Raw genomic sequence first — 10,433 nt, 5'->3', positions numbered from 1 at the left:
AACTCGAATAGCTAAAGCAATCTTGTACAACAAAAATAAAGCCAGGGGCATCACAATACCAGATTTCAGGACATACTACAGGGCAGTTGTAATCAAAACAGCATGGTACTGGTACAGAAACAGATGGATAGACCAATGGAACAGAATTGAAACACCAGAAATCAACCCAAACATCTACAGCCAACTTATATTCGATCAAGGATCTAAAACTAATTCCTGGATCAAGGACAGTCTATTCAATAAATGGTGCTGGGAAAATTGGATTTCCACATGCAGAATCATGAAGCAAGACCCCTACCTTATGCCTTACACAAAAATCCACTCAACATGGATTAAAGACCTAAATCTACGACCTGACACCATCAAGTTACTCGAGAACATTGGAGAAACCCTTCAAGATATTGGCACAGGCAAAGAGTTTCTGGAAAAGACCCGGGAGGCACAGGCAGTCAAAGCCAAAATTAACTATTGGGATTGCATCAAATTGAGAAGTTTCTGTACTGCAAAAGAAACAGTCAGGAGAGTGAAGAGACAACCGACAGAATGGGAACAAATATTTGCAAACTATGCAACCGATAAAGGGTTAGTAACCAGAATCTACAAAGAGATCAAGAAACTCCACGAAAACAAAATCAACAACCCAATTAAAAGATGGGCCAAGGACCTCAATAGACATTTTTCAAAAGAGGAAATCCAAATAGCCAACAGGCACATGAAAAAATGTTCAAGATCACTAGCAATCAGGGAAATGCAAATCAAAACCACAATGAGGTTTCACCTCACCCCAGTTAGAATGGCTCACATGCAGAAATCTACCAACAACAGATGCTGGCGAGGGTGTGGGGAAAAAGGGACACTAACCCACTGTTGGTGGGAATGCAAACTGGTCTATCCACTATGGAATTCAGTCTGGAGATTCCTCAGGAACCTGAAGATAACCCTACCGTTAGACCCAGCCATCCCACTCCTTGGAATTTACCCAAAGGAATTTAAATTGGCAAACAAAATAGCAGTCTGCACCCTAATGTTTATTGCAGCTCAATTCACTATAGCTAAGACCTGGAACCGACCTAAATGCCCATCAACGGTAGACTGGATAAAGAAATTATGGAATATGTACTCTCTGGAATACTATACCGCAGTAAGAAACAATGAAATCCAGTCATTTGCAACAAAATGGAGGAATCTGGAACACATCATGCTGAGCGAAATAAGCCAGTCCCAAAGGGACAAATACTGTATGTTCTCCCTGTTCGGTGACAACTGACTGAACACCAAAAAGGAAACCTCCTGAAGTGGAATGGACACTATGGGAAACGGTGACTTGATCAGCATAGCCCTGACTGTTAATGAACAACTTAATACATTATCCCTCTTAGTATTTTTTTTCTGTTCAACTTAATATGACTGGTTTAATTCTGTAATTAATACACAGTTATTCTTAAGTGTTAAAAATTAACTGAAATGTGATCCCTGTTAAACATAAGAGTGGGAATAAGAGATGGAAGAGATGTATAATTTGGGGCATGCTCGAGCTGACTTGCCCCCATTGGTAGAGTTGGAAACATACCAGGGGATTCCAATTCAATCCCATCAAGGTGGCATGTACCAATGCCATCTCACTATTCCAAGTGATCAATTTCAGTTCACAATTGATCATAATGAAAGGACTAAGAGTCAAAGGGAGCACATAAACAAGTCTAGTACCTGCTTACACTAACCGATAGAATAAATAAAGGGGAGAGTGATCCAACATGGGAAGTGAGATACTCAGCAGACTCATAGAATGGCAGATGTCCTAAATAGCACTCTGGCCTCAGAATCAGCCCTAAAGGCATTCGGATCTGGCTCAAAAGCCCATGAGAGTATTTCAGGCATGGAAAGCCAAGACACTCTGGCAAAAGATCTCTGCGAGTGAGATCCCAGTGGAAAGAACAGGTCTTCAAAGAAGGAGGTACCTTTCTCTGAAGGGAGGAGAGAACCTCCACTTTGACTATGACCTTGTCTAAACAAGATAAGAATCGGAGAACTCAGAGGGCTTCCATAGTCTTGGAAACTCATGACTGGAGCATAGGGAGACTACTGATGCCATAGACAGGAGTGTCAATTGGTAAAGTCAACAACAGGAGTCACTGTGCACTTACTCCTCATGTAGGATCTCTGTCCTTAATGTGCTGTGCATTGAGATTTAATGCTATAACGAGTACTCAAACAATATATTTCACTTTGTGTTTCTATGGGGGTGCAAACTGTTGAAATCTTTACTTAATGTATACTAAACTGATCCTCTGTAAAAAAAAAAAGAAATTATCAACTCCCATCTTGACTCTCACTGGAATAAACATGACCATAGGTCTGATCTGATTACATCATCATTTAAAGAAAATCATCTATTATTTTTCACTTTATGTTTCTGTGTGGGAGCAAACTGTTGAAATCCTTACTTAATGTATACTAAGCTGATCTTCTGTATATTAAGATAATTGAAAATGATTCTTGATGTGAATGGAGGGGAGAGGGAATGGGAAAGGGGAGGGTAGTGGGTTGGAGGGACGGTATGTGGGGGAAGCCATTGTAATCCATAAATCGTACTTTGGAAATTTATATTCATTAAATAAAAGTTAAAAAATAAATAAATAAATAAAAATAAAAAGGAAAGATTGATCCAACATGGGAATTGGGATATACAGCAGACTCAGAAAAGCAAATGCCCTTGGGGCCAGGGCCATGGCTCACTTGGTTAATCCTCCGCATGGTGGCACTGGCATCCTGGGTTTTAGTCCTGGTTGGGGCGGAAATATGGTATTTTTCACTTTGGTATTGGCTGATTTCACTAAGTATGATGTTTTCCAGATTCATCCATTTTGTTACCACTGTGTAGTATTCCATTGTGCACATATACCAAATTATATATACAGTCTTTGGTTGATGGGAGTTTAGGTTGATTCCTTATGTTAGTTATTGTGAATAGAGCTGCAATAAACATGAAGGTACAGATAACACTTTTATTTGCTTATTCCATTTCACTTTAGAGAATTCCCAGGAGTGGGATGACTGTGTCATATGTTAGGTCTATATTTAGAATTCTGAGGTGTCTCTATGTTTTCTTCTATATTAGGTTTACCAGTTTACATTACCACCAACAATAGATTAGGGTACCTTTTTCCCATAAACTCATCAGCATTTATTGTTTGTTGATTCTGTACGAAAGTAATTCTAACTGGGGTGAGGTGAAACCTCATTGTACATTTTTTTTTGGTAGAAACTGGTGTTTATTTTCCATAAACTTTATTTCTATGTTTGCTTCAGAGACCATAAAAAGCAGCTTAAGACCACTCAGTAGTTGTGCCTATCCTCTCGATGGCCTGAGCAATGAGCACTGCAAAAAAATCTCCAGTGGTAGACTCAGTACTCTAATCTTCAGTGGGGAACTGCAGAGTAGGCATGGAGGGCTCCTGAATGCCTTCAGTCCAGTCTGAAACCTCAGGCTGAGTGGCACTGAACTCAGGCTCAGGAGCCCTGAGACTCCATTCACATTGAATATGAATTCACCCTGAAACTTCTTGTTCACAGCTTTTTCAGCAGTGGTCTGCTCTTCTTTTTCAATCTTTTCCAGATCTCTGTAGAAGTAGAGATCAGGCATGACCTCCCAAGGGTGTTCCCAGAGGATGGTACTATGCATGCACCGTGCCTTCTGGGCCAGTATCCACTACATCAGACCAATGACTGGGCTCACTTGTTGTAGCATGGGGTGACAATGTCCACACAGCACAGAAGAGAGTCTATGTTACACAGGGCAATTGTAGGCAGGTTCATTTAAGATATCTCTCAGTACCTTCCTCTGAAGGGAGGAGAGAACTTCCACGTTGAATATGGCGTTGTCTAAATAACATCAGAGTTGATGAACTCAAGAGGCTTCCATAGTCTTGGCAGCTCATGACAAGAGCCTCAGGTGATAACTGACATCATAAATAAGAGTGTCAATTGTTAAATCAACAACAGAAGTCACTGTGCATCTGCTCCCCATGTAGGATCTCTGCCCTTAATGTGTTGTACTATGCAAATTAATGGTGACACTACTACTCAAACTGTACTCTATACATTGTGTGTCTTTGTGGGTACAGTCTGTTGAAATCTTTACTTAGTATATACTAAGTTGATCTTTTGTATATAAAGATAATTGAAAATGGATCATGATAAAGAATGGGATGGGAGAGGGAGTGGGAAATGGGATGGTCGTGGGTGGGAGGGAGGTTAAGGGTGTGGGAAGCTGCTATCATTCAAAAGTTGTACTTTAGAAATTTATATTGAGGCCGGCGCTGTGGCTCAATAGGTTAATCCCCCACCTGTGGCACCGACACACCGGGTTCTAGTCCTGGTCGGGGTGCCAGTTTTGTCCTGGTTGCTCCTCTTCCTGTCCTGCTCTCTGCAATGGCCCAGGAGTGCAGTGGAGGATGGCTCAAGTGCTTGGGTCCTGCATCCACCTAGGAGACCAGGAGTGAATTAGCTGATAGAAGATCTCTCTCTCTCTCTCTCTCTCTCTCTCTCTCTCTCTCTCTCTCTCTCTGTGTGTGTGTGTGTGTGTGTGTCTGCCTCTCCTTCTCTCTGTTTAACTCTGACTTTCAAATAAATAAATCTTTTTAAAAATATGCCTCTGTGAGAGGCTGGAAGTCACCCTGGGATCAGTAACCACAGAAGTCTTGGTTTTTGGAAGACTACCTGAATCTAGTTAATGAAGGTTCCAGGTGTGAAGCAGCCAGCAATAGGAGTAGATCCAATGGCAGCAGCAAACTTCAGCACAGCCCTCTGGCCAGTGTTTCTAGACACTGACATCAGCAGGGTCTTCACTTGCCAAATAGCATGAGCTGCCAACAGAAGTTATTCCCAGGTTCTCTTCAGATTTATGATGTAGATGCCACCACTTTTCCTTTTGTAGATGTACTGTTCCATTTTAAAGTCAAGGTGGGTGCCACCTAGGTGGATTCCCGCTACTAGGAATTTGAGGACATCCTCTTCCTTCCTTTGCAAGATGTCTAGGTCTCCAGACATTGTGACCGCTTTCTCTTAAGTTACAATTGGAATCAAGGACAACTCCATAAAAACCCCTCGCAGGGTAGCACTGAAAGGCCTCATTGGGGTTTTGATTTGCATTTCTCTGACAGCTATTCTTCTGAACATTTTTTCATGTGTCTATTGGCCATTTGGATTTCCTCTTTTGAAAAATGTCTGTTTAAGTCCTTCATCCGTTTTTAGCTGGGTTGTTTGTTTTGCTGTTGTGGAGTTACTTGAACTCTTTGTATTTTTTATTATTAATCCTTTATCAGTTGCACCAATTTCCAATAATTTCTCCCATCCTGTTGGTTGTCTCTTCACTTTCCTTCACTTTTTCAGTACAGGAACTTCTAAATTTGATTTAATCTCATTTGTTAATTTCCACTTTGCATGTATCTGCTATTTCTATTCTGTTCCATTGGTCTATCCATCTATTTTTGTACCGATACCCTATTGTTATGATTATAAGCGCCTTTTAGTATATTTTTAAATCTGGTATTGTGATGCATCTGGCTTTGTTTTTTGTTGTATAGGATTTCTCTAGTTATTCAAGATATCCTATTTTTCCATACAAATTGCAGCATCATTTTTCCTAGATCTGAGAAGAATATCTTTGATATTTTGACTGGCATTGCTTTGAATCTGTAAATTTCTTTAAGAAGAATGGACAATTAGATGTTGTTTCTTCCAATCCAGGAACATGGAAGATTTCTCCATTTTGTTGTATCTTCTACTTCTTTCTTTACTGTTTTTTAATTCTCATGATAGGGATCTTTGATTGCTTCTTTGTTTTTTCACTGTGGCAGCTTGTATCTTTGTGCTATGCATCTGTAGATAAGTGGAATGTCCACTTTCAGTTAATACATAGAGGTGTGTAGTGGGTGTGGCCAGGCAGCTCTGTTCCATTCTCCAGGGTAAAGGGCATGCCTAAGGTGACACACACACAGGTTTGGCTTGCTAAGTCCCCTCTTTTTGTTATCAGAGGAGAGGTTTATTCTTTTCAGCTTAGCTCCTCTCCTCAAAGAAGATCAGTGCTTGTGGTGGAATAAGAAGGCCATGCCAAGATGGCAAACATCAGTTACTCAGGAACGGCTTTGGAAAACACCTGGGAAACCACCTGGCAATGGAGCCTGCCTGGCAACAGGCAGTGACTGGTTAGGGCATAAATCGTCCCTTGACCAGATTGGCTGCCTTGGCTATATAAGCTGCTATACCAACTGAAATAAACAAGTTGGTGGGCTGCTCGCCTCTGGCCCACTTTCACCCGACTCCCTGTGTCTGTGTGGTGACTCCCTGCCTCTTGCCCCCACCACACTCTTCCTCACAGAACAAATCAACCTCAACATCTGGCACCCAACATGACTGAGAGAGAGACAGCGTGTCGGACTTGGTGAAGTCCCTCCTTGATTTCAGCCAGTAGGCCCGTCAGTGTTTTGTGTGCTGTTTGGTTCTGTGAGGGTGAGCGCAGAACCTCCTCCCATGCCCCTTTCCTTGTCCTGTCCTCAGTCTAAGTGACCCCAGGTTAGACACACACTGCCCAGAAGTGTAACACTGCTTCTCAGCTCCACCTTTTCCTTTCGGTTCACCTGGTGAATTCACATAAGGGACTAATCATCCCAGAATTTGGAACCAAGTCATCTTCCCTCACTCGAGAGAGGTGACATGTGGACATATGGCCTTGGCCTAACAAATCAAAGAAGTCCCCCCCGCTAAACACAGGAAATACTTATGATCTGATACATCACTGTTTTTTTTTTTTTTTGTCTAACATAGGGAACCTCCTGCATAATGCCATCAGCCACTGAGGTGCTGAAAATTTGTTTTGATATGGCAGCAGTGCTGTGGGTGTCTTTCCTTTGGCTAGAGTCGGTGTGGCGCACTGCTATTAAGTGCTCAAACATGGGAAAGATACTCCCCTCTCAGAAGCCCCCACAGATTACCAAACATAATGAATCTGTGAATAATAAGAGCCTGTCACTCCAGGCCTCTGCCTCACAACAGTTGATGACTTAGGGAGAGAGAGCTCCAACAGTAAAAATGACATGACAGCAGACAATGCAGCAATTCCTAGTCAGCCACCCCCAAATATCTGTGGGATGAACTTAGATAACCTTGAGGCAATAACCCATGCAAGATCACCCCATCTGCACCCAGTGAGGATCTCTACATTTGTGGCAGTCCCGGGCACCCTAGGCTCTTAGAGCACCCATCTCAATTGCATGCTTTCTGTTAATGTTGGAGTGGATGAGGAATCCAGGCCCTAGATTCCAACACCCATTAAAAGGCTTCTGCTAACTGAAGGCTGAGGATATGCCTGTGTCTTTCCAGAGAATGCAGGACATCCCATTTGGGTATCAACCAGAAATCTAGCCTGCAACTGACAGTCAACCAGAACCAGCTGAACAAGACTGAGAGTCCGCCTTGTTAGCAGCCGCACCTGCTACCGATTGTCAAGCTGCTGCACGATCATCCCATCCTGAGAAACTGCCCATAGCCATGTCCACTACTGTTTTATACCCCACTAGCTCTGATCACCCATTCAAAGAGCCCACAGCCTGTGTGCAGTCATGCCATCCCTGACTACCAGTGTTCCTCATTCCTACCCCCATCTGAGCAAGCACTCCTGTGGTCTCTCATTTTGAGCATTGGCTAGTCAATGACAGGTAAGACCCCCTGAGGGACAACCTAAGACAGGTACAGCTGCATACGGAGACCACTTGGAAACAGGGTCAACAATGGTATGGCCAAGAATCATGCCTCCCGTTGCTCAAAAATAAATGAAAAGGGGGACATGTGGTGAAATAAGAAGGCCATGCCAAGATGGTCACTGGCAAGTGAGCATCTGTTACTCAAGAATGCCTTCAGAAACCACCTGGGAAACCACCTGGCAATGGAGCCTGCGTGGCAACAGGCAGTGATTGGTTAGGGAATAAACTGCTCCTTGACCAGATTTGGTACCTCAGCTATATAAGCTGCTGTACCAACTGAAATAAATGAGTCTGTGGGCTGCTCACCTCTGGCCCACTTTCACCTGACTCCCTGTGTCTGTGTGGTGACTCCCTGCCTCTTGCCCCCTCCACGCTCCTCCTCTCAGAATGAATCCACTGCAACAAGTGCCTGAACTCCGGCCCCAGTGTGTATAGTATTTGTCTGATCTGCTTCGAAGACCACACAAAGGATCCATGCAGTCCTCAGTGTAAGCTCAGATTCCCCAGCAATGTCCTTCACCAAGTAAATTGGGGGCCCTGCGTTTTTGGATTCTCCACAGTGACTGCCCATAGTCCCAGCCACACCAAGAGCCCTCTCACACAATCTCAGTTTTTTCACAGTCCTAAAGGTTTGCGTGCTGGCACACAAGCCTCTCACAATCATGAGCCCTCTGTCAGTTCTCCCCACCTGAGACAGAAGTCTCCCCCAAGCTGGTTGCTGGGCATGTACATGAGCTGGCGCAGCTGTTACATATGTCCAAAAGGGTACCTGCTCCATGGTCTTGTTACAGGATGCTGTTGCGGGGTGATAAGGAGAGAGAATCATGCCTTTCCCTTTTTTCCTACTCTAGTTGGCAGGTACACTATCACTGGCTGTATCTGCACTGATCCAAAGTCAGGAGCCAGGAGCTTCTTCCGATTTCCCACATGGGTGCAGGGGTCTAAGGACTTGGGACATCTTCTACTGCTTTCCCAGGCCAAAGCAGTAGAAGAGAGCTGGATCGGAAGTTAAGCAGCCAGGACTCAAACAGGCACCTCTATGGAATGCCAGCACAGGAAGTGGTGGCTTTACCTGCTATGGCACAGTGCTGGCTACAAGACCTTAGTTCTAAAAGCAGGCCAGATTAATGCCATCCCACAGCAAGTTGCCAGCATGTTCAAACTGCAGCACTTTCCCAGCATCTACACACTAAAGAAAACAGCTTCTTACCAGCGTACATGCACTAAACAGAACAGGATGGAAGATCCTAGTAACAAATACTTTTTAATGATTACAAGATCTAATTTTAGATAAGAAAAACAAACTAGAAAGGCTTCACTAGCCTTCACAATAGCTGGTGCATAGCTACTAACTTTGTTCCTTAGAGATAATATGTGTTAGGGATATAAAAATACCCCTAGGCTGTCATACCTCAGTGGCTTTGCCATGGGCTAGATTAGGCCAAAATTAATATCTGAGACTCTATTCTTTTATTTAGAGAATTCTAACCACAGACTCAAACATGGCATGTGACATGGTAAGGTTTAAGGTTGAAAATGAGAGGAATACACAGGAACATGAAGGTTTTTTTTTTTTAAGGAAGAGTAGACCAGGAAGAGTAAACGAGGACCTTCATACTAGTCATTCCACCAGCAGAGAGAAAGGGTTCCACCAGCAGAGAGAGAGTTTGGGAGCAAGGCAGAGAGTGTGAGAAGTGCGCAAGTAAGAACAAGAGAGGCCCCTTTCCTTCTCCAGCCTTCTTATTAACTTCCAAAAGGGAGTTGTTTCATTGTCTGATTGACAGATTAGCAGATACAGGTGGGATTCCATGGGGGGCAAGGCAGAGGAGAGGTGTGATCTCCAGCTCATGGGCAATCTGATGCGTCTCCCCACATCAGCTTATTCTCTCTATTACCGCACACAATTTTTAATACTGTTTGGAACTTCTCTTTTCCTTATGTAAATAACACTTCAGTTCTACTCTCACTTTTGTGTCCAGTTTAATAAATTGACACAAGGACATGGGTCTGAACTTATCTCACCAGTTTTATTGCAACATTGGGACCTCCTACCTGCTAGGAGATTCTGAAGCTGACCTAACCTGGATAGGATTTGCAGAGTACTGTGCTGTTGTAAAGAAAAAGGGCACAGAACAGAGGAGAGAATAAATTTATTTAAGAAGAATAAATTTGCAGAGGTGTGTGATGACCTTCCAGCATGCACACAGACCAAACACATGGCAGAGGACCCAGTCCTCCAGAGGCTTAGGGTGGCCTAAGGGTCCAGGGAGGTTGGAGGACAGTAATTGGTGGCGAAATTCTCTGTGTAGGATTTTTAGGTTTCCCACGGGCTTTAAGACCTGGAAAATAATGCAGAGGGTGGGGTGAGGAATAATATAGGGTGTAGGACTGAGCGGGTCTCTTAAAAGAAGGCAGGGTGATGGTAAATGTGAATTTTAGTTACTTTCAGGCAAGAAGCTACAATGGCTGAGGCACAAGTCCTTATTCCATTAGGTATTCCCTGTCAGCTACAACCCAGCGTAACATACTTGGAGCACATAGTAGCCTCATGGAAAAATATTTGTTGAAGTTTCTACTCAGACAAACTCTCTCCCGTTAGCCTGGAACTGCCTTAAGGTGAAGGAAGGTCCTTCTGCAGCCTTGGGGTATGGAAACGGGAACTGGTTGTTCTCC

At 43.4% G+C, this 10,433-nt stretch overlaps 1 pseudogene; it reads right to left on the bottom strand.

Moving 5' to 3' along the window:
• Positions 1–3,413: 3,413 nt before the first annotated feature.
• LOC149119190 (small ribosomal subunit protein uS2 pseudogene) lies at positions 3,414–5,049 on the bottom strand (annotated as a pseudogene).
• Between the last annotated feature and the right edge of the window lie 5,384 nt (positions 5,050–10,433).

This window comes from Oryctolagus cuniculus, chromosome Y (genome assembly GCF_051225735.1).
Source record: "Oryctolagus cuniculus isolate XC-2025 breed Fujian yellow rabbit chromosome Y, ASM5122573v1, whole genome shotgun sequence".
NCBI classification, from domain to species: Eukaryota; Metazoa; Chordata; class Mammalia; order Lagomorpha; family Leporidae; genus Oryctolagus; species Oryctolagus cuniculus.
Note: the sequence above shows the minus strand (reverse complement) of the source record. Positions and strands in the feature narration are given on the sequence as shown.